Source organism: Capra hircus, chromosome 15 (genome assembly GCF_001704415.2).
Source record: "Capra hircus breed San Clemente chromosome 15, ASM170441v1, whole genome shotgun sequence".
Lineage (NCBI taxonomy): Eukaryota > Metazoa > Chordata > Mammalia > Artiodactyla > Bovidae > Capra > Capra hircus.
Genome location: NC_030822.1, coordinates 14,187,194 through 14,212,910, shown reverse-complemented (window position 1 = coordinate 14,212,910; position 25,717 = coordinate 14,187,194).

The following is a 25,717-nucleotide window of genomic DNA, read 5'->3' as shown; positions in this document are numbered from 1 at the left end:
AAGGTAAGAGGTAAAACTCTAGAGCTCTTCCAAAGAGCCATAGTCAGGTACCAACCTATGCAATAAAATGTTCCTCATTAAACAAAAACTGGATGGCATGCTTAACTTTTCTATAAAGTGAATTTCTGGTCACATAAAAGACTTTCAAGCTATTAAATATAAAAGTCAACTTACTGTTTTGAGAAACCAAGGGCAAGTTTTGCCACAAAGAGAACTTGAGTAGGAATGAAGGTGAAAAAGAATATAACTTTCATTCATGTTGTTGTATGGCAGAAACCAAAACAACATTATGAAGCAGTTTATCTTCCAATTAAAAAAAAATTCTAAAAAAAGAAAAAGAAAGAAAAGACATGTTCTTCTGGAAGTGGTGAGTGCCAAAATCATCCCTTTATCTCAGCTTCTACAAATCTGTAAGCCTTGCCTCCCTCTTTTAGATTATCCTATAACATATACCATTTTTCTTTTTCCAGATGTATTAATAGATGCTTTCGACATGTGAGAAAAGAACCTATCTAAGTGTAATCTGCATTAGGATTCTGGCCCATCAGGATTCTCATAATGCATTTATTTGTGCAACAAATGTTGTTTAACATCTGGGACTGCACACTATATGACTAACATAACAAGTGAAAACAAAGATCATTTTATCATAGAACTTACAGAAAAATGGATAATAAGTAATAAACATAAAATAAATAAATCATACAGCATATTGGTAGGGAAAAACACGTATGGGGGGAAACAGCAGGAAAAGTAAAATCAGGATTGTGTGTGTACTCACGTGTTTGTGTGTGTGTATTCTTTGGGAGATGGGAGTAGGAGGGTGTAAAGTCAGAAAGTCCTCATTAATAAGGCGTCATACTAAATTAAGACCTGAAACATCAGAGAGTTTTCCAGGAAACTATATGTGAAACACAAATTGTTAAAAGGATCACCAACTGAATGGACATGAGTTTGAGAAAACTCCAGTTGATGATAGACAGGGAGGCCTGATGTGCTGCAGTCCATGGGGTCACAAAGAGTTGGACACAACTCAGTGACTGAACTGAACTGAAAAGTAGAGATATCACAAAACCAGCAAAAAGTATCCCAAATAAGACATATTGTGTTCATGGAATAACAAAATGCCCAGTGTTGTTGGGTGTTCAGCTTCAAGATTAAAAAAAAAAATAGGGGTAGAATAGAGTAGACAGGAAAGAGAGAGAGAATGCAACGCAGATCATGTGGAGGCAGTGTGGACATCATGATGTGCACTAAGTTGCTTCTGTCATGTCCAGCTCTTTGCACTGTCCAACTCTTCAGTCTGTCCATGGGATTCTCCAGGCAGGAATACTGGAGTGGCTTGCCATTTCCTTCTCCAGAGGATCTTCCTGACCCAGGGATCGAACCCCTGTCTCTTACATCTCCTGCTTTGGCAGGCAAGCTCTTTACTACTAGCGCCACCTGGGAATTATGATAATTTTGACTTTAACTTTGAAATGAAGACCTATTGTAGAGTTTTAAGGAGTGGAATGGTAAGTAGTTAAAAGGTCATTCTGGATACTGTGTATGTGAAGGGGTAGTAATAGTGGAGACTAAGAAACTAAAAGTTAATGATAACAGGTCAATATCAAAATTGATTTTGAAGGAAGAGTCACTAAATATTTCTCTTACATTAGATGAGGGATAAGAGAATGGTGATGATCCCCAAATTTTTGATTGGAGCAAATAGAAAGTTGAGTTGCCATGAGTGAACTAGGAAGGCTACAGGTAGAATAGGTTTTTAATGGAGGGAAATTAAGAGTGAAATTTTATTTATTTATTTGACTGTGCTGATTCTCACTTATGACATATGGGATCTAGTTCCCTGACTAGGGGTTGAAACTCGAGCCCCTGCATTGGAAGTGGGGAGTCTTACCAGTGAACCACCAGGGAGGTCCCAAGAGTTAAATTTTAAATGAGTTAAGTTTGAAACGTTGTTAGACATCTCAGTGGAAAAATCAAGTAAGCAGTTTGATATGTGACTTTGAAGTTTAGGAGGGAGCTGAGATAGTACCTTGAGGAGTTTTCAGCCTTCTGATGGCATTTAAATATGTGGTAAGGAATTATGACAACAGGAAGAGTGAATAACAATGGACAAGATCCCAAACACTAAGCTTTGGTTTACTAGAACATAAGATGTTAAGGAGTAGTGGGGACACCAGCGAATGGTACTCAAAATAAGCAGCAAATCAGTAGGTACAAGGGAAATCAAAAGAGAATGCTGAGTTGCATGGCAAGAGAAGCAAGAATATCAAGGTAGAGATGATAGTGAGCAAGGATAGGAGATGATGCTGATATGCCATCAAAAATAGGACTATGAACTGACTAAAAATCTAAGATCTGCTGTGCAAATTCCAACCAGCAAAACCAAAACCAGATGTTTCAGTCAAAACTAAATATAGAAAAATGAAAACAGAGTTGACCCTTGAACAAAGGGGGAAAGTTAATTTGCATATCACTTATAGGCAGCCCTCTGTATCCTTGATTTCTCTGCATCCAGGAATTCAACCCGTCAGGGTCCATGCAGTTACTCAGTATTACTATTGAAAAATATCCACATGTAAGTGGACTCATGCAGTTCAAAATCCACATTGTTCGAGTCAAATAGTTGACTTCAGAATATGTGGATTATTTTTCCTTATCTTTTTTCTAACTAAATTTTCTTCATATCAGTATAAGAATTTTGATAAAAGAATGTATGTTTACATTATTCCAATGAGCATCAAGTTACAATGATCATTGTGGTGGATATATCCCTTACTGGTAGCTTTGTAAACTTGCTCGTATATTTTCTTCCTTCAATGGCTCTCTTTTCAAGATATTTTCCAGATCTTTTAACATTGTTCACAATGTCTTCCATCGTTCTGGCCACTCAACTTTCATCACTTCCTTTGTCACATTTTATGGATGATGACACAAAAAGCTACATTTTGTTTGCTGAAACTGCCTTGCTTTTTATTTTTCCCCTAAATTTAAGTCCTTCACAAAAACTTCTACTTTCATAATCAACTTAATATCTACCTATTAGTCAGAAGTTTTGTCATCATTTCCTCTCAGAAGCCACCTTTGAATTGCAAAATTAGGTTAGGTTTCCACACAGATCCCAAACTAGGGAAAGTCTTCCGACTTTAGAAATTCACCCAGGTGGCAGCATCCTTTCCTCAACTCTAAAAATGCAAACAGTCTGACTGCATTTCCTCTGCTTCAATATGGGGTTACACAACATCCTCCCAAAGAAAATACCTTCTTTGCCTCCAGATAATCCAGGTGGGGAAAAGGTAAAGAAACTGCCTTCCAATACAGGACACTCAAGGGACTTGGGTTTGATACCTGGGTTGGGAAGATCCCCTGGAGAGGGAATGGCAATCCACATCAGTATTCTTGCCTGGAAAATTCCACGGACAGAAGACCTTGGCAGGCTACAGTCCATGGGGTCACAAAGAGTTGGACGTGAGTGAGCATGCGCACCCATTCCAGTCCATTTTAGTTCACTGATTTCTAAAATGCCAATGCTCACTCTTGCCATCTCCTGTTTGACCACTTCCAATTTACTTTGATTCATGGACCTAACATTCCAGGTTCCTATGCAATATTGCTCTTTACAGCATCAGACTTTACTTCCATCACCCATCACATCCACAACTGGGTGTTATTTTTGCATTGGCTCCTTCTCTTCATTCTTTCTGGAATTACTTCTCCACTCTTCTCCAGGAGCATATTGGGCACCTACCAACCTGGGGAGTTTATCTTTCAGTGTCATAACTTTTTGCCTTTTCATCCTGTTCATGGGGTTCTCAAGACAAGAACACCAAAGTGGTTTGCCATTCCCTTCTCCAGTGGACCATGTTTTGTCAGAACTCTCCACTGTGACCTGTCCCTCTTGGGTGGCCCTATACAGCATGGCTCATAATTTCAAGTGGGCCTTCGGAAGCATCACTACGAACAAACTAGAGGAGGTGATGGAATTCCAGCTGAGCTATTTCAAATCCTAAAAGAAGATGCTGAGAAAGTTTGAGCAAGCTGCAGTAGACGGTGAAGGACAGGGCAGCCTGATGTGCTGCAGTCCATGGGGTCTCAAAGAATCAGACACGACTGAGCAACTGAACAACAATAATTCAATGGATGACTTTATTTATAAGCATTGTGTCTGGAATGTTGTTCAGCCCATCATATCAAAGATGTTTATAGATTTCACATTCAGATCCCGTAATTCACATTGGAGATCACATCTAGGCCAGGACAGAGCAGTGCTGTCCATGATGTAGATTTCTGGCATCAGAAATACCTCCATGAGCCACTTGGGACTGCCCTTATGTGAAATGAACATTGCGAGTAGGCGGGTTAGGATTGTGCTGGCAGGGCTGCACAGGGAAAAATTACACAGGCCATTACCAACCAATTCCAGGTGCTTGCTGAAGTCGCTTTGGTCTCTCTCTTTCCTTAGTATCAGCACACAGTGTAACTAGCATTATCCCTTTTAAGAATCTCAGCGAACAAGTATATGCTAACTTGCCTCTCAATTGCCTCTGGGAAAATCAGCGGTATTTTCCTGTCTTGTCTGCACATAAGTACACTTCAACTTGGAATGCAAATAGTCTCAGAACCTAGACATTAAGAATAAATATTCATTTGTAAGTTTGTTTTTTTTTTTTCAGGAATACAAATGTACTTGTTATTTCAGTATTATGATGAAATCAAAATATAGATGCGTGCTACTCAAGATTACTGAAAATATTAAAAGCATTCAAGGTTAATATCTATTCAAGATTTATGTAAAACATAGAGTATATTAGATTCCACATTTTCAGTAATCACCATTTTCTTTCTAAACAATAAAACCATCTACCCTTTAAAAAGGGCCACAAGTAAATATAATAAAATATATGCTTAGTTTGAACTTGGTTAATAATTGCAGATGTATAGTTATTTTAATCCATTTTTAGTATTTATATTCCAATTATTCTATAGTGAAAATCCATTATTTTCAAAGTTACTGCAAAACCATCTTTAAGTTGACATTTAAGGAAATTTTACTTTGAACTGTTTAAATTTTGCAAAGGTTCGTTTGTGATTTTGGAAGACTCTCTTTTTTCCCTTCTAGTGGTAATTTTTTTTTTTTTCTCTAGTGATAACTTTTAAAGAAAGTAATTATATAGAAATGAAGTAATTACATGGATTAAAAAAAGACATTTTGCTTTCACTTCTTCTATCTCGGTAGGGTACTTAAGACTGAATACTAAAATGGCTTAATACGAAATTGCTACAAACTTCAGAAATGTCTTTACTCATTATCTTCCTGAGACATCTGTCAATATTTATTTGCTAATAGACTAAGCAATCAGCCTCAGTAAATAAAATATCAGATCCAAATATGTATATCATTTAAGCAATTAAAGGAATACTTAGAGATAGGATTTTAGCATGATAATTATGTCAAATATCCTACTTATACAGATTTGTTTTTTCTTCACAAAAACTAATAAGCAGTGGAACTTACAGAACTGTAATGACATTGCTTAGGTTTTCCTCCGATCATTCAACCATTGCATTGTTGACATCTGTAAAACGCTTGGGGGTGGTGGTTTAGTTGCTAAGTCGTCTCTGACTCTTGCAACTCCATGGACTGTAGCTTGCCAGCCTCCTCTGTCCATGGGATTCTCCAGGCAAGAATACTGAAATGGGTTGCCATTCCCTTCTCTAAGGGATCTTCCCAAGCCAGGAATCAAACTCAGGTCTCCTGCATTGCAGGTAGATTCTTTACTGATTGAGCTATGAGGGAAGCCCTCTGTAAGATGCTTGCTATTAAGTTACTTCAGTTGTGTCCGACTCTGTGTGACCCCATAGATGGCAGCCCACCAGGCTCCCCTGTCCCTGGGATTCTCCAGGCAAGAACACTGGAGTGGGTTGCCATTTCCTTCCCCAATGCATGAAAATGAAAAGTGAAAGTGAAGTCGCACAGTCGTGTCCGACCCTCAGCGACCCCATGGACTGCAGCCTTCCAGGCTCCTCCATCCAGGAGACCTTCGAGGCAAGAGTACTGGATTGGGGTGCCATTGCCTTCTCCGCTGTAAGATGCTTAAGTGGAAGTAATGCCAGAACAAATAGGGATCCAGTTTATGAATCTAATGAATGAATAAAATCCAGTTTATAAAAGTAAGGTAAAAGTCAAGGTCAGTAACTGACAATCAGCTAAAGCAAAGCTATTATTCATGTGGAAGCAATAGTCTGTCTGTAACTTTGGTAAATCTGTGTTAGTAGTTATTAAGTGGTTTACAGTGCCTATTAGCCTTTGATTTACTACAAACTTGTGGAGGTTACTTGAACTTTTTGAAGTACATAAAAAGCATCTATAGTTTGAGATTATAAAATATATTTCATATAAATGTGAGAATTTTGAGATAAAATGTGTGCATGCTTATGCAAAATATCCAACATTAATAGATTTTCAAAGCAGGCTAGTTAGATCTGTTATGATTAGTTAGATAAATAAAAAAAATTAGAAGACACTCAGTAAATAATCAAGTCCTTAAAAAAATGGTCCTTTGTCTGTTGTACAAGGCAATGATTATTTTAATCAAATTCTGAAATGACCTCAACATTTTGGACAAACCTGTGTATACGTGCAATTGTGGACTTGTATGTGTTCATTTCAGCCCTGGCTATACTCTTGAATGATGTGAGGCTTCTACAGTGTTTTTCCTTATCTAGGGAGGAAAATAAAGATATAAATATATGTGGCCCTCTAAATACAATATATATTAATATAAATGTATAATATAAATATAAATATATATATATATATCCTCCACTTGGAAAAATGGTAGTGTGAGGGACACAAAATAAAAAAATATATATATATAGCAAAATACAGAAAGAAAAGAATGACCTTAGAATAAAAGAATTGTGATAAAATCCTATCAGCTCATAATAGTCTTTAGAATACCCAAACTTTATCTGAAAATTATCAACAATGGTTCTATCTTTATGAAGTTTTTGAGACAATTTAGTGAGCTAATGGATGAGACAAGTATCCATCATAGAGTAGATTATTAATAAGTTAATAACTTAGCCTCCTACAAAAATTCTACCTCTCTTTAGCACTGAAAATAACTCCAAATTAAAACTGTCTTTCGCAACTAGCCCTAGTTTATATAATATTATGAAAGAGAAAAACTGTTTATTATACATGATTATTTAAGTGTAAAAATCCAATAACTCCAATCTGAAGAATTTTTGAAGAGAGATATAGAAGAGAAATTTGGCTGGGTATTCATTTTTTTAATGGAATATAAATGATTATTATCTATGGATCCTAGGGCAATGAAGAGAAAACTCAATAGTTTGTTAAATTTTGATAGAATAACCACCAAACATTTCAAGTATTAATAATTTCATACCAACAAGTTGTTGTTTATATGATACAATCTTCTATATATAATATCTCAGTAAGTTAAATGTGCCTAGCTATAGATTCAACTAAGGGTCATTTCTTGGGAGAACTTCTGTAGAAGTTTAACTATAAAATAGAATAGCCATTCTATCTTTGTTGTTCCTTGTGAAATACAGTACATTTCACAAGGGCCAACAAAATCTTTTCAGATTTAAATATGAAGCTTTTTTCTAATATAATAATAAAACTATTTTGTCATTGTTCAATCTCCAAGTTGTGTCCAACTCTTTGCAACCCCATGGACTGCTGCTCACCAGACTTCCAGGTCTTTTACCATCTCCCAGAATTTGCTCAAACTCATGTCCATTGAATTGGTGATGCCTTCCAACCATTTCATACTCTGTTAATATAGACTAAAAGAGACAAAATTCAATATCACATTAAACAAATAAGGACTGTTGGATTTTTTCTCTCTTCTTGCATACATTTGACACTTTAAAGAAAAAGCATGATGATAAGTTCTAGCATTTTTAATGTGAGTTATAATGTACAGGTAGTTATCATTTGAAAAGATGATGAACTTGTATTCTGAAGTGGGAGGTCAAATTCTACCACTTCTATTAACGTTAAATTTGACTTCTTTGTGTTTTCCTCAAATATAAGATGAAGCTTTCGTGCAGATCTCTTCATCCTGAATTCTCCATCTCACAAAAGTTGGGGTACAGCAGTTATGTGAAACCATTTATTGGAAAGTCATTCAGAGGAAGAGAAGCACAGTGTGGAGTTGAGCTACACAGCATTATGGATGTCATCAATTTGTGATGAAACTCTAAACTTAAGTTTTGTTACATGGACAGTTATTATCCTGTATGTTCTTTCACGCTCCGTTTTAGGCTAAGCCTCCTAGCAACCACAGATTTTATTTATACCACCAGAGAAAATTTTTGCATCTTCGACAAGTTCATATAAATGGCATACCTATTCTTGCTTTTTTGACTTGAAAGAATATTTTTAGTTTCCCTATTGCTGAGAAGTACTCCATTGCTCAGCTATACCTCAGTGATTATCCATTCTCTTGCTGATGTACAACTGAGTTGTTTGGTTAATCATGGATAAGGTTGCAACAACCATTTTTGGACAAGCCATGTTTAGACATATATTTTCATTTTCTTAGATAAATACCTAGTGGCAGAATTGCTGGGTTACAGGGTATCAGTGTATCTTAACTATTTAAGATAAGGCAATTTTACCAACATGTTTGGGGACAGCTCTCTACAGACCTCTCATGTTTTGAGATGTTTGTGGGCAGAGATACTGACTGTTTCTGCTCTGGATACCAGGTTCCTGTTGCATATAGAAAAGCCTTGGGAAGTAGAGAAGGTGTCTATGTCTCTAGAAAAGGACAGGTTTGCTTATTGTCAAGTATAGTGGAAGAAATGCCTTCCTTCTTAGGGTTCTTTCCTTAGGGTTCCTTCTCCCTAACATGCCCCACTGCATGCCGTGTCCAAGTGTTACCAACTCCCCTTTCATCATCCCTTGGGAACTGAGACTCAGGGAGCAGGCACAAATGCTAACACCTTGGTTCTCGCCATTGCTGTGAATAAGGAACTGCCCTTTATTTTTGGTCCAGGAGTATTCTGTTTCCTTCTAGCATCCATGAAACTCTGGCAGACTAAGTTGTTGCCTTGCAAATAGGGTAAAACCTCAAACTCTTTCTAGTTTTCTGTGGTTTGGTAACAAGGATTAGATGTTGACAAAATATGGATTCCTGGAAAAAGAAGGATGAAACGGAAGTATATTAAAATCAACAGGAAGCATGTTAATCAAATCATATGGCCAAGAGGTGAGATGTTTGCAAGCTGAGTCCAACCAGTAGGTTAAAAACAACTGCCTAGGGGCTTCTCTGGTGGCCCAGGGTTAAGATTTTGCCTTCCAATGCAGAGGGTGTGGGTTAGATCTCTGGTTAAGGAGATAATATTCCACATGGCTTATGGCCAAAAAGCCAAAAATAAGTAAATAAATAATCATCAAACAGCAGCAGTATTGTAACACATTCAATAGAGACTTTAAAAATGGTCCACATCAATTTTTTTTTTAAATTGTAAAAATCCCCACAACTGCTTAAATGGTATGCTGATTGCTGCTAACCCTCCTCCAGGTAGGATGACTTCCTCACTAATCTGGCAATCACCCTCAAGCTTATCCATTATGACAGTTAGTACAAAGATAGGTATTTGATGGCAAAAGCTCTTACCTGCCCCCCACACACACCCACACACACTTTAGGCCATTTTTACAGACACAAACTTGTACTGACAGTGAAAGGAGAGCTGTTCACAACTGCTTGGTACATAAACCAGGTCAATTATTAAATCTTTGGCTGGTAGATATTCTTAGAAGAGAAGGGCATGGAGGTTGCATGCTGCTTCTCAAGACAGAATGACAGTAGTCAAGCATCTTCTACAGTTTGTGTGTTTGTGCACTGGGTCTTGGCTGCTATAATAAAGCTCTGACCTTCTGAGAGAGATTTCTCTAAAATAGAAAAAACCATTGGTAAATCATAAATGAGGCATTGACCAGTATGCAAGCTTATATTGTGCTAGATTTGATTTATAAGGCTGATGAAATGGGCCATTGACAAATGGGCAATTTAATGTTATTTGTGGTTCCACTGCTCACATACTATTTCTATTGATGTTCTGCATGCTCATACTATAAGTACTTATAAATTCAAGAGGGAGTTTGTAGCTTCGGGGCCTGTGGCATAGTCCCTGCAAGTCACTCTTCATTCTATCTCCTTATCCTCATACAGATGGTGCAATGGGAACAATGCAGTATTTCAGGTAGAGGAACCAAAATCACAACCTTGATTAAGGACTTAGTGCATCACAGGTAGTAAGAGACATGGTATCTCATGACAACAGCCCTGTATGTAAAGCTAAAAGGAACTGGGATCTTACAGAGGACAATCAATTGAATTCCATTCTTGCTCTCATAGTTTTTGTTGTTGCAGATACTGTGATTATAAAAATATTACAACTGTTACTGACTCTTTGGCACAAATTTGTTGGTATGTTATCATCTTAGATACTGCCAACACTTATTTTCCTATTCCCAAGGCACCCAAGAACCAAGATTGATTTGCATTTATGTGGCAAGCCCTTTAATATACCTTTGCAATATTCCCTCAGGGATATAAAAATCCTGCCATTTCACACCCGAGGCTGGGTCGTAATTTGGTGTGAATTTCTCTATATTCTGTGGTGCCAAGTTTTCACTATGAAGATAACTCCTTGTTAGTTGGCAAATCAGAAACCTCATTTCAAAGGTCCTCATGGCAGCATTATGATATCTCCATCAGCAGAAGCACTTGATGTGTGTGTGTGTGTGTGTTAGTCACTCAGTTGTGTCCGAATCTGTGTGACTCCATGGACTACAGCCCTCCAAGCTCGTCTGCCCTCAGAATCATCCAGGCAATAATACTGGAGTGGGTTGCCATTCCCTTGTCCATCTTGACAAAATTCAAGGATCCATCTACCCATTAAAATTTCTTGAGACTATGTGGTATATTCACAACTCTCAGTTCCTATAGCCTTCAAGGAAAATTGCTTTCTCTTCATCCAAAAACATTACCAAAAAGGAGACCCAGGATTTTATTGGATTTTTAAGTTTTGGAGACAGTATGCCTCATGTGGGCATTCTACTTGGTCTCTTGTATCAGCTAACTGCAAATCAATATCCATTGAGTGGAGAACAAACCAGAGGCTTTATTAGAAACAGGTCAACAAATAGTGGCATGCTGTTTACATTTGAAGCTCCGCTATCCTAATGATCACTTCAGATAACATGTTCCTTTAATGGATGATTTTGCCAAATGGATCCTCTGGCAAAAGGTGCTGGCCTCCAGCAGGGGGCTTCCTTTGGGCTTTTGATTCTTTATCTTCCTGACCCTGCTCTGAAGTGCATCTCTTTTGGAAAATAGTTGTTAGATGCTATCATGCTCTTGTTAAATGAATGGATGAGCCAAGACACAGGTCGTGAATCTTTGGCCTGATGGTCCCATTTCAGTATGGCTTAACTCAGACTTAATCCTTACTATCAGGATGGAATGCCCACCCAAACTCCCTTGTAAAATGAAAGTGAAATATTTAGGATCATGGCCTGGCCCCTTCAGCATCTTGGCTTTCCATGAAAAAGTAGCAATTATTCCTTTTGGGGAAATTTTGTCCTCCTTTGTGCTGCCTGAAGTGAATCTACTGGCTCCATGGGGCTCTTGATTCATAGAGGTTCTCCTAGATGCTTGAGCTTGTTTCATGGATGGTTCATCTAAACTGAAATGCAATAGCATCCACTGGGACATTGCACCTGTTGAAACTCAGCACCAGTTCTACAAAATTGAAAATGGACATGGTTACTCTGCTCAACCGGCAGAACTCAAGGTCATAAAGCTGGTCAATACTGTCCTTGATGAACTTTGTTTTTACTGATCCTTGGACTAATGTCAATTGCTTAACTGTTGATTTGCCTCTGGAAAATTGCAAACTGACATATTAAAAACAATATTCTTTATATGTCTTAAATTTTTTCATTATCATTGTTTATTGCTATTTTAACATTATTTTTCTTCTATTGTTACTTCTATTGTGTTTTCTTTTGGAAATTTGATTTATTCTCAACTTGTGGATGTTTATCTCATTTTTTTTTTCTAAAATCCACATAGATTTAGCGTTTTTGTCTAGGTCTTTGATGCATCTCAAAATTATTAGTCTTGCAGTTTAAGACAGTGGAAGTGAAAGTCGCTCAGTTGTGTCCGATGTCCGACTCTTTGCTACCCCATGGACTATACTGTCCTTAGAATACTCCAGACCAGAATGCTGGAGTGGGTAGGCCTTTCCCTTCTCCAAGGGATCTTCCCAAGCCAGGGATTGAACCCAGGTCTCCTGCATTGCAGACACATCCTTTACCAGCTGAACCACAAGGGAAGCTGCATAATGTAAGATAAGGGTCAATATTTAGTTTTGTTGTTCTTGCTGTTTTTAAATATGACATTGACTCAACACTAGCAGTTGACAGGATTTTTCTTTTCCCACTGAATTGCTTTCATGACCTTGGTAAAAACCACCAAGTATTTTTTTTTAATATATTATCATATTGCTATAAGGATTTCTTAATCAAGATACAAAAAGCTAACTACAGAAAGAAAATGCTCATATATTTTTAAAAAAAACTTAAAACTTTCATTAGTCAAAATATGTTAAAGAAAACATAAAGATGAACCATTAATTGAAGAAAACTGTTGTGACACACATAACTGATAAAGACAGATACACATATAACAAAAAATAGAAGTAATCTAAACAAATCAATATAAAATGTAGACAAATATTAGCAAGGTATACATAGAAGAAACATATTAGTTGTCAATGAATATAGAAAGAAATGTTAAACTTTATTAATAGATGGAGAAATGTTAAGCTTTATATATATAATATGAGATATGTATATGAGATAGGTATATGTGTATATCTATATAAAAATATCTATAGCATCGTTATTTTTCATAGCAATCAATATGGAAATAGCTCAAATGTCTATTGACAGGAAAAATAATCATTTTTGATATTTATTCACGGCAGTGAGTATTAATGAATTCATGTTGCATACAAATGATGAATCTTAATGTCATGATGTAAGATAAAAAACAAGTCACGTAAGACTAAAAACATGTTTTACAAAAGCAAAGTGGAGAAATATATTCGTGTGATAAAAATGCACTTAAAAATCAAGCAAATGTTAAATTAAGGACATGTTTCCACTTAGTAGCAGCAGGTCAGTAAGAAAAGGGAGGTATACATATCCAGATGCAAGTTATTGGTAATGTTGTAATTTGAGAAACAGTAATTTCACCGAAATTCATTAGATTATTTAGAATAGTTATGTGAATAAATATATATTTAAACATGCAAATTTAAATACATATCTGAATACATATAAACAGAAATGAAACAGTTACAAAGATGTTTATATGATTTAATTATGATAGATTTAATTAAGATAATTAATTGAATTCCGTATAATGATCCCTCTGTGAAAACAGAAGAAAGCAATGAACAAAACTGGGATGTGGCAAAAACAAGGACTGAAGCTACAGTGAAAACGAATGACAAAATCGAATCTCTGTATCACAGTCTCTGCTCTTCATTATCGAAATATTTACAGTGACCTGTAAACGACCTGCATGTTAAACGCCAGTAGGGGTATGGCTTCTAAGTTTCTGCTACTAACCTTTAAAGCAGCATGGATGCTGCAAGGCTTGAAGTTTGCACTTCATGTAGGTCATTCCTTTTAGGGAGCATTCCACAGCAGTATGCCTGAGACGTCCTGTGAGAGCAAAGAATATTTTTATTTTATCAGTCAGAGTAACAACATAAATCTTCACATGCTCTGCGCAAATGATTTGAGACACTAGTAAGTCATAATTATACCCTTAGATCTCAAACTTGTCGACGATGCTATAGCTTCTGACGTGTGAAAGAAGCAAGGGTACCGGAAAAGATTAGAGCAACATAAAAGTAGATGCCTTGTGTTGCTTCCATCTATTTGTGATACATCCTAGCTAGTAAATAACAGGAAAAAAGATGAATATCCAAAGAGATAGTGACATCTTGATCAAAGGAGGAAAAAGAAATGAGTCGTGTACAACAAGTTTAATCAGGTTAATTAGAATCTGGGCTGCTTCTTGGACCTGGGAACACTCATGCACAGGCTGTCATCTGAGGAAGGATTATCTTCAGTTCGTCAAGGAGGATGGCAGGTTGTGTCACATGTAGATAGATTGTTTTGCACTAGCTCCCTGGGAAGAGTTGCTGGCGCAGAGTTGCAATTTAGTTGACTGTCACAACACAAGCTGAAAAACATCGGGTGTCCCTGTTATTCCAATATCCAGAAGAATCACTGTCTGGTAGAAGTGTTGGTAGAAGTGCAGAGGAGTGAGGAAGGGAGACGTAAACAAGGAGAAAATGGGATACATAATGTGGAAAAGAAATGTAGAGAAAGGAGATGAGAGAAGTGATGGGAGAGACTAGAAGGGCTTCCCTGGAGGTTCAGATGGTAAAAAATCTGTCTGCCAAGCAGGATACTTGGGTTCAATCCCTGGGTCAGGAAGATCCCCTGGAGAAGGGAAGGGCTACTCACTCCAGTGTTCTTTCCTGGAGAATCCCATGGATAGAGGAAACTGGTGGGTTACAGTCCATGGAGTCACAAAGAGTTGGACAGGACTGAGCAGCTAACACTTTCACTTTCAGAAGGGCTATGAGAGAAAAGTACATTGGTCGATGACAGAAGCTGGGGAGTAGAGAGATGGGGAGGGGTGATGGGAAGTTAGTGTTTAATGCGAACAGTTTCAATTTCAGAAAGCGAAAAATTAGGGAGAAGGATGATGGTGAGAGTTCCAAAACAGTGTGCATGTCACTGAACTGTACAGTTAAATATGGTTAAAATAGCATGTTCTATATAATGTGATTTTTACCACAGTAAAAACTATTTTTGAAAAAAGAAAGAGAACAAAGGTAGACTAGAGATGCTGAGGATATTTAAGCTCTAGAATGTCCAAAATGAAAAAAAAAATGTATCAACAACTAGTGACTTTCAAATACAATGCTAACCTCGCTTTGGAGAATGTAGTCTAATAAGACACTTTTTCTCCTACTGCAATTCATACTCAAAATCTTGTCTTAGTATTTTTTCTTCCTCTTTTTAATTTCTTCCACTCCTCTTCTTACATTACTTCACCTCTTTCTCCATTTCTTATTAAATATCTGCCCTATTTATAAGAAGTTTCTGAACTGAAAGCACCCCCTTACACTGCAAAAATCACAGATTTGAACTTGCCATAGACAAATGACAGGGAAAATTGGATGGCACAAAAAATACATTCATGTCTTTGCACATATCATATATTCCTTTGGAGGCTAGAAGTTGGTACTTATATCTGCCCCCGGGATATTGGCTTCCCTGGTAGCTCAATCTATAAAGAGTCTGCCTGCAAATGCAGGAGACCCAGGTTCAATCCCTGGGTGGGTAAGATTTCCTGGAGAAGGAAATGGCAACCCACTCCAGTATTTTTGCCTGGAGAATTCCATGGACAGAGGCACCTGGTGGGCTACAGTCCATGGGGTCACAAAGAGGTGTAATGAGTGTAGGAATGAAATAAAAAAAGTCTTGTAGGGAGACATGCAACTGTGCAGGAAAAAAAATAGAAAAGGTAACAGAAAGTTATGTTTCAATCATATTGAACATAAGAAGTGAAACAACAAAAATATTTTTTTTTACTTTAATAAGCACTGAAGGCATTTTGTTATTGCTGTGGATTTATGACATTGTTTGTCCTCTGAATTATTCATTTCTCTCTATTTTTATTAATAATTGGATTAGATATTACCATGTTTATTCTCTTTCAATAACACAAAACACACTTAACACACATATACATCCTAGTAGATGAGAAGGTCCATGGGGGAATGTTTTATTTCTTACTTATATTCTAGTTTCCCATATACATGGAACATAATAAATATACACTAGATTTCAGAAATTAGACTTTTAAGTCTAATATACTTCGTGAATAATTCAACTTATTCTTGATACTATAAAACTGTTTTGAACTAAAATCCAAAATACTTTAAGTCATAAACAATAGAAGCCTATTTTTACCATCTGAGTTACCAGGGAAGCCCCAAGAAGCCTGTTTTTAGTTAAACTCTATTGTTACAAAATAAGTACTGCAAAATGATCATTTGAATATTCATATATTTGACGATACGTTTGACAAAATTTCTGTCCCTTCTGTACCATTCTAGTCCACTGCTTCATGCTCTCTAGGCACTCACTCTGAATAGTTTTGAAAATTAAAAGAAAATGTTTAAATAATTTTTTCTAATACCAACAAATTCATTTCTAATTATGATGCTTAAATATGTATTTACTGAGTTTTGTTTGTTTTAGACGTTATCTCTACATGTTCTCTCTCACTTGTATTTTAGAGTTGGCTTTTGTTTCCAGTCTCATATTCATATCCCGTCTCTCAATTCTTCTCATAAAGTTAAATGATAAATTTTGGTAAACTTAATATTCAGTATTTTTATTAACTTTATTAAATTATAAAATTTATTAAGTATTTTATTGACTTTATTATAGTAACCACTTCCAAGTGAGTTGAATAGCGTATTATGAGCATATCATTTCCTTTATAAGTCTCCATTTATGTCATATTTGTCTTTTGTTTTCTATGGTAGCTCAGCAGTAAAGAATCCGCCAGCAATCAGGAGACACAGGAGATGTCAGTCGTATCCCTGGGTCAGGAAGATACCCTGGAGAAGGAAATGGCAACCCATTCTTGCCCAGGAAATCCAATGGACAGAGGAGCTTGGCGAGCGACAGTCCATGGAGTCGCAAAGAGTCTGACATGACTGAACGATTAACACTTCAACATTTTCATCAGCAGTTCATCTTTAAAATCTCCAATAAACCTGAAAACACATCTTAATATTGTTGACTATACAACTGAATAGATCGTTTCCTATTTATTTAATTGATGCCATTCTTCACAGAACTAACAATTCCCCATTTCCAATTTCTGTATTCATTTCAAAGATACAACAAAAGGTATTGCACATATAAAATGAGACCATCAGTTCAGTTCAGTTCAGTCGCTCAGTCATGTCCAACTCTTTGCAACCCCATGAACTGCAGGCCTCCAAAATGAGACCATAAGGTATAACAAAGGAATAAACAGAGGATGTGAGTGAAATCATACAAGACACATATGAAGCATTCACCTAAAGAACTGGAGCATACACTGGGTAAATATTACCTGAAAATAAAGAAAAAATACTAAATGAAAAATAGTAAGTAATCAATGAGCATCTTCCTTAGAGCATGCTTTAAATGACTAGCTGGTTTATCACTGTATGCAGACACCAACAGAAACCAACAGAATGGATAGGAAAAGACCTTATTCTAGTAAATATAGCCTGAAATACCTCACTTCCCTAGACCTCAGAAGATTTTCTTTTTTACATACAGAGCTAAAGTTTCTCATTTAGTTTGGGATATAGACAAGTATTCAATTGTGTGACTGGTGTGTAAACAGAGTGCTTTAGTGGGCAGAAATGAAAACCAGAGATCTTCAGTCAAAGAGTGTCGGTGGATGTGGATAGACAAGGAGAGGGACAGTTTCTGAATGGGCTGAAACCTATGTTAAAAATCTGAAGAACAAGCTGCAGTTATTCTAAGGGAACAAAGTAGAGAAAGTTTTTCTGGGCATCAATATTTCCATTCATATTCCTGCATCTCTCATTAAGTTTTAGTGGTGGATTGCGGGCATCAGATATATTGGTGGAAAGATGTTGAAAAGTCAGTGGGGCTCGTGACAAGTTTGGACAGTATAAACTGTCACATAATTGATAAAAATCACTTACTTGATGAATCTGACCAGATCAAGTAATGTGTGACTAATGTGAAGACGGGAGATTGACAGGAAAATAAGACATCTACCCTGGGAAAGAGGAGGGAAATGACTTTCTATCATTTTCAGAAGTATGACAGGCCTTCTCAAGTCACTGAATTCTCATTATCCACCTGACAGTCTTGCAGCACTAATGCACCTGTTGGAAGAATGTGGCTGAGGATTTGTTCCAGAGACAAAAGAGATTGTCACTTATCAAAGAGAAGCTAAACAAATGGTCTGAAGCCATTAGAAAATGTTGTGCATTCCTTTATGAATAGTTTCTGGAAATGGAGTGCATTTTCTTAAAATGTCTATACAACAAAGGATCTTAAATATTTTATTTCACAGAGATATAAGGTAAAAAATATCATTTTAGGAACCCTCATGGATACTGCAACATTTTAATTCATTGCCTAAGTGATTGGGGCTTTGTAAAATTAGAAATAATGGCACAGAAAGTTGAAGTATAAGTGGAAAAATCTTCCACTGGGTTTTTAGTATAGCTCCTGTATGTTTACACCTGAGCATTGAATAAACTAGAATCTCAGAAATGACATTTCACAATTGACTCAAAAACTGGGACTAAGATGTGGAAAAGTTATATTAATTACTATTCTTGGTTAAGCATAGTTTTGAGGAGATGCATATACTTGACAGGATGAAAGATGAATGTTCTGACCTACAGAGAGATTACAGATGTGGTCAAGAATAAACAAAAAGAATTTCAATGTCAAAAAAATATTCAAAATCAATACCAAGTGGGTGCATAGGAAATCACTGCAATTAGGGACAAAAGGCACAGCTATTAAGAACAGGTTGCAAAATGAAGTAAGATATGCACTCAAACCTGCCATTATTAGGAGCAATACAAGCTGTCAGATAGCTAGAAGCAGAAAGGTAAAAATAATTATATATCTACATAAAAGGAGACTTCAAGTGCATTTTAAATTCACAATGGAGCACCCTCAATCAATAACAATATCAGATTTTAAGAAAGACACAAAAAGAGCAATCTCATAATTACAGCACGAGTGATATAATTATTTCAATATTTCAATCGCTTTTGCCAAGTGAGAGCAGGGAAAAAAAAAATATTTCCTTAGAGTAGAAACTAAGATAATGTCAAAAATGTTCTCAAGTGTGTATTTTGAAACAAGATACACTTCATATAGACTACTCAAAAAAAATTCCAAGTTGTTTTTAAGGCCTGTTTTTTTTTTAAGTACACTCCTAAGGTTTGAATGTTAAATTCATCCTAATTCTAATAAAATATAATATACGAAATCCTAAACTTATAAATGTTAAGCTAGTGTAGCTTTCTTTTGTCTCCTAAAAGTACTCAAAGGTACCGTACCAGCAGATTGTTTAGTGAATTTTGGATTTGTGTCTAAAGATTAGAGATCATATCTCTAGGGAAGGAATTAATATTTTGAGTATTTTTCACATGCCAGTAGTTTTTATACAGACTCTCTTATTTACTCGACATAGAATTTTGAGTAAGTAACCAATATTGTTTTCATTTTATAGATAAGAACACGAGACAGATTTTTTAAGACTAAAAGCAGTAAGCGAAGGCAAAGTGTATGCAGATATAAAGAATCCATCTGCCAATGCAGGCGATGCAAGAGACATGGGTTTGACCTTTGGGTCGGGAAGATTCCTTGGAATAGGAAATGGCAACCTGTTCCATTATTCTTGCCAGGAAAGTTTCATGGACAGAGGAGTCTGGCAGGCTACAGTCCATGGGGTCGCAAATAGTAGAACATGTCTGAGCATGCACATACGTGCCTCAGATTTTGGAGACCTGGAGTTCGCACAGCTCTCTCACTTACTAGCTCTGTAATCTTCTGCAAGTTATTGTTTTTCTGTGACCAAGTTTTCTCAGTAATGGCAACACCTATTTGTTAATGTTGTTGAGGTGAATTTAGTTTATATCATAAATGAACAGAGACAATCCTAGACATTAATTTCCAATGAATATTATTTTTACCACTCCTTAAGTTCTCACAGGGTTTCCAAGATAGTTCAGTGGTAAAGAATCCACTTGCCAATGCAGGAGACCTGGATTCAGTGCCTGGATCAGGAAAATCCCCTGGAGAAGGAAGTGGCTGACAGCCCACTTCAGTATTCTTGCCTGGGAAATCCCACGGACAGAGGAGCCTGGTGGGCTGCAGTCCATGGGATCACAAAGAGGTAGACACAACTGAGCAACTGAACACACACATACACACACTTAATATTCTTCAGAAATTCTTTGTCTTGAAAGTTGCATTATTTGTCTTATAACTTGAAAGCAAGCAAATGTGAATGAAGTGTTCTCAAAATGCTGCCTTTACAACAGAATTCAAGCCTTCCAAAGACTATCTCCTCCAGCCTACCTGTTCATTTTTATCGCCCCCACCTTCTCTGATAAAGCTCTCCCTTATTCTAAAATGGTCTGTTTATTAATCACTAAATATGTCTTTTGCTTTTATACTTTTATATACTCTCTTCCTGGAAAGACTCGCTCCCTCCTCATTTTCTACTCTGATACCCAAACTCTGTCCTGATACTCCTAGTTCCTGATTATGTTAGACTGACTCCTCTCTTTTGCTCCACAGACAATCTTTGGAAAATGTCAGGTCTCTCCTTTAACTTGGACCTGTGATGAGCAACGTAATGTTCACCAATTTTTTTTGCTGAAATTTTTTAGGAAACCTTTCAACATTTTCCTCAAACTGCTCTTCATAACATATCAATGGAATTTCAATTATTGATTCATATTTCTAGAGGTGGTAGCCTCTTTTCCAATCTTATTAGAATAACAGAGGAAAATGAGACTTGCATTGGTCAATTTATGTGATTTCACACATGTTGTTGTTCATTCGCTAAGTCATGTCCAACTCTGCGACCCCATAGACTTCAGCACGCCAGACTTCCCTGTCCTTCACCATCTCCCAGAGTTTGCTTTACTCTTGTCCATTGAGTTAGTGATGTCATCCAACTATCTCATTCTCTGTCATCCCCTTCTCCTGCTCTCAAACTTTCCCAGTATCAGGGTCTTTTCCAATGAGTTGGCTCTTTGCAGCAAGTGGCCCAATATTGGAGTTTCAGCTTCAGCATCAGTCCTTCCAATGAATATTCAGGATTTTTTCCTTTTAGGATTTACTTGGTTAGATCTCCTTGCAGTCCAAGAAACTCTCAAGAGTATTATCCAGCATCAGAGTTCAAAAGCATCAATTCTTTGGTGTTCTGCCTTCTCTAGGATCCATACATGACCCATGCATGACCCCCTTCTTTCACAACCATACAAGACTATTGAAAAAAAACATAGCTTTGACTATACAGACCTTTGTGGACAAAGTAATGTCTCTGCTTTTTAATATGCTGTCTAGATTTGTCATGGCTTGTCTTCCAAGGAGCAAGTATGTTTTAATTTCATGGCTACAGTCACTGTCTACAGTGATTTTGGAGCCCAAGGGAAAAAAAAAAAAAAAAAACAAACCATCTGTCACTGTTTTCATTTTTTCGCCATCTATTTGCCATGAAGTGATGGGACTGGAGTTCATGCTCTTAGTTTTTTGAATGTTGAGTTTTGGTGACTGCAGTGATGAAATTATTATTTTTTTTTTTTTTTATTACTGACTTTTATTTTTTTATTTTTTTTTATATTTATTTATTTTTTTTTTTAAATTTTAAAATCTTAAATTCTTACATGCGTTCCCAAACATGAACCCCCCTCCCACCTCCCTCCCCACAACATCTCTCTGGGTCATCCCCATGCACCTGCCCCAAGCAAGCTGCACCCTACGTCAGACATGGACTGGCGATTCAATTCTTACATGACAGTATACATGTAATTAAAAGATGCTTACTCCTTGGAAGGAAAGTTATGACCAACCAGATAGCATATTCAAAAGCAGAGACATTGCTTTGCCAAAAAGGTCCATCTAGTCAAGGCTATGGTTTTTCCAGTGGTCATGTATGGATGCAAGAGTAGGACTGTGAAGAAAGCTGAGCACCGAAGGACTGATGATTTTGAACTGTGGTGTTGGAGAAGACTCTTGAGAGTCCCTTGGACTGCAAGGGGATTCAACCAGTCCATTCTAAAGGAGATCAGCCCTGGGTGTTCTTTGGAAGGAATGATGCTAAAGCTGAAACTCCAGTACTTTGGCCAGCTCATGCGAAGAGTTGACTTATTGGAAAAGACTGTGATGCTGGGAATGATTGGGGGCAGGAGGAAAAGGGGACGACAGAAGATGAGATGGCTGGATGGCATCACTGACTCGATGGACGTGAGTCTGAGTGAACTCCGGGAGATGTTGATGGACAGGGAGGCCTGGCGTGCTGCGATTCATGGGGTCGCAAAGAGTCTGACACAACTGAATGACTGAACTGATCTGAACTTAACCGAGTTTTAAGCCAAAGTGAAAAAGCTGGCTTAAAACTCAACATTCACACATATAGTCTGTGAGAAACCTGGAACAGGAAACTTTCCCTGGGATTAATAGCCCATTTCTACTCCCATTGATGAGACTTGACTCTACCTGTTTCTGTCACCCCCAGTACATGCTAATGTATCAGTTGTTTTTCTTTGGATTCTCCACCAAGTCTTATTCATTGATTGCATTTATAATTGAACTATGCACATACCATTTGTGAAACAGTTATAAAATTAATTTGCCTCTGATTTTGAATAATATATTGAATTTGTATAATCACTGGAAACATCAAAGAGACATTTTCAATGCCTAAAAGATACAAATATCAAATTGCTTCTAAATTCTACTTATATTTTAATTACGTTTTCCCAAGACAACTGGGAGCTATAAGTAAATTGGACAAATATGAACTTAAAATCTGAAGTAATGTTCTGGTTTCCTAAAACCTAGGAGTAGCAGAAAATTGTTCTGTTTCCTAATATAAAAATACAATACTCTGAAAGGACACTGTGTGGGGCTTTTCATATCTTTCTTCACTTAAACCTAATTGCATTACAAAAATTGAAACCCTCCTATATACAGTCAGCCTTCTTTTTTACTCAGACTTTTTCATAACTGTTTAATATTATATTATCCTTTTTGCATAAGATCTGTGTTCTGTAGGAAGAAGGAATCAAACTATAAAAACTCAATATGAGATCTCTGTATCATCTATGTTTTCAAAAATGGTATTCCTTCATAGCCTCAGGAGAGAGATATGATCTTATAGATGTCAATGGCGGATATACCAGAAGCCTCTCTGAGTAGGGGAGAGTTATATATAAAGTTAAGATACTGAGTTAACTCTCTTCAATCACTTTTATAAGAAATCACCTACACAAAATTTGATAGTATCAGCTGAAACTACTCTATGAAACAATGTAAAATGCAGTTTAAAATTTGAGTGAAATAAATAGGAAATGTTGTCTTTTAAAATTTTTTTCTATTCTTTTTACCTTATAAAATTCTACAAAGTAGTATCAGGATTCAAAAATCCAATTTTTTGCAAAAGAAAAATGTTATATTTCTGAAAAACACAGTTAAATGGAGAGGGAAACTTGATGGTGAAAAATTTCCTTACAGATTTTACAGAAACAAGGATGTTAGATAACCTAGATAAACTGAGATGTTCATTCACTTGAGTAATAATTTTAGTCAATGCATTCAAATTTCTACTGCTCTCTACTCTTAGAATCTATGTAACTATTCATATTTTAGAATTGGTATAAGGTATGGGAAATAGTAAAATTTCTTTCCATTTGTTATAGATTTTCAACTGTCTTTTTTTCTATGAAATTTTGATGTATATAAGACAGTTGTGAAATTTGACAATCTGCCACTGCTTGAAAGTAATGAATCTGGAGAGACTTGTATTTAAGAATATATCAGTGTGTTGCCTATTTTTACAGAGGCTCGGCTTATAGGAAAGAATAGCTTCACAAGTCAAATGTCTTCTCTATTACCGGAGACAAGTAAATGTGCTTCTCAGAAGGTCATCTCATATCTCGGTGACAAGTGTGCAACGGACATTTTAAGTGCTAGGAAGAATGAAACAGCACGTTTGGGTTTTCTTGCTTTTATATTGTGAGTGGGGATTGGATAAGAATTCAGGGAAATGTTCTTGGATAAAAGCTAAAGGTTTCTGCTAAAAAAAAAAAAACCACTTTGTAAGAAATATTTCAAAATCTGCATCAATCATGTACTGAATAAAAGCTTTACCTATTAGAAAGTTCTTTCTTATAATACTATAGTCTATGAATTTGAATATCCACTGAAAGTCATCTTCAAAATAATAATATTTTAAAGGAGTTTTTGTTTTAGCCAATTTTAAAGTAAATATTTTCACCTAAGTTCAAAATTCAGGTTGCCCTAAGGTTGCATTTTAAATTAAGAGAGATCTGGTTTATAAAAAGACATTTTTCCCATATTTTGATTGAAATTGCCACTTTTCTATAAAAGGGAAAATACAACTTTAACCTTATCATGACTGAATTAGAATGAACAATCAAAACTGCCAGAGTTTTATAAACAGCAGTAATTCTTACTAAGCCTGAATCTAAGTAATTAGTAATTAATAAACCTTACTGATTCAAATTCTATGCTGGCCACATAAAATTGACTTAAGAATGGTTTTGTTAAAACATGTTAAATTGTAGTGCATTTCTTATTCAACATTATTAGAAGAAGCACATTTCCCTACAGCTTAATTTATCCATAAACAGGCTTCCCATTTAATACCCAGAATCTGCATATTTAAATCATCATCAGGTTACCTTTTAATCCTAAAGTCATCTCTCTTAAAGTGAAGATTCTGTAGAAATTAAATCTCATCTCTTGAAAGGAGTCAATTTTTTAAGAGGTCTTTTATTACTTCCATTTCCTTCACATAACTTAGTCCTTTGAAACTGAGAAATAGGTAATTGCTCTCATTTTATTTTCTCATGTTTTCTCATTGAACCACGCATGTCCTGTCATTCTTACTGGGTGTAAGAGCTAAGACTATATCTCTCCATTTGTACAACTAGTTTTTAGGAAATTTGCAACTATAAATGTAAAATATCTAGACTTTTTCTTATGGTTAACTGATTGTTTTGAATAGTTTTGATCGCATAGAATACATAAAATAAGACCTAAGCCCTTGATAATTAAAAAAAAAATAAATTCTCTATCCTAAAACTAAAGCTTCCCTTGTGGCTCAGCTGGTAAGGAACCGATCTGCAATGCAGGAGACCTGGGTTTGATCCCTGGATTGGGAAGATCCCCTGGAGAAGGGAAAGGCTACTCACTTCAGTATTCTGGCCTGGAGAATGCCATGGACTGTATAGTCCATGGGGTCACAAAGAACTGGGCACAACTGAGCAACTTTCACTTCAAAACAAAGAACAAAAACAAACAGTAGCAAACATTTTTTTGACAAATGCTTAATTTTGTTTTTAGTGATTGTTACAGTCCCACTGGAAAGTCTTCAGGAACAGATGTGGTATTCAGAATGCCTGAGAAAATTATAGGGACTAGTAATCTGTCTATTCATCAATTATCTATTTGCATTAATTTCTTTTATATATATCAGTTCAGTTCAGTAGCTCAGTCGTGTCCAACTCTTTGCGACGCTGTGAATTGCAGCATGCCAGGCTCCCTTGTCCAACTCCCAGAGTTTACTCAAACTCACGTCCATCAAGTCAGTGATACCATCCAGCCATCTCATCCTCTGTTGTCCCCTTCTTCTCCTGCTCCCAATCCCCCCCAGCATCAGAGTCTTTTCCAAAGAGTCAACTCTTCACATGAGGTTCTATATACAGACACACGCATATACTTGTTTAATTAATTTCACATTTAATA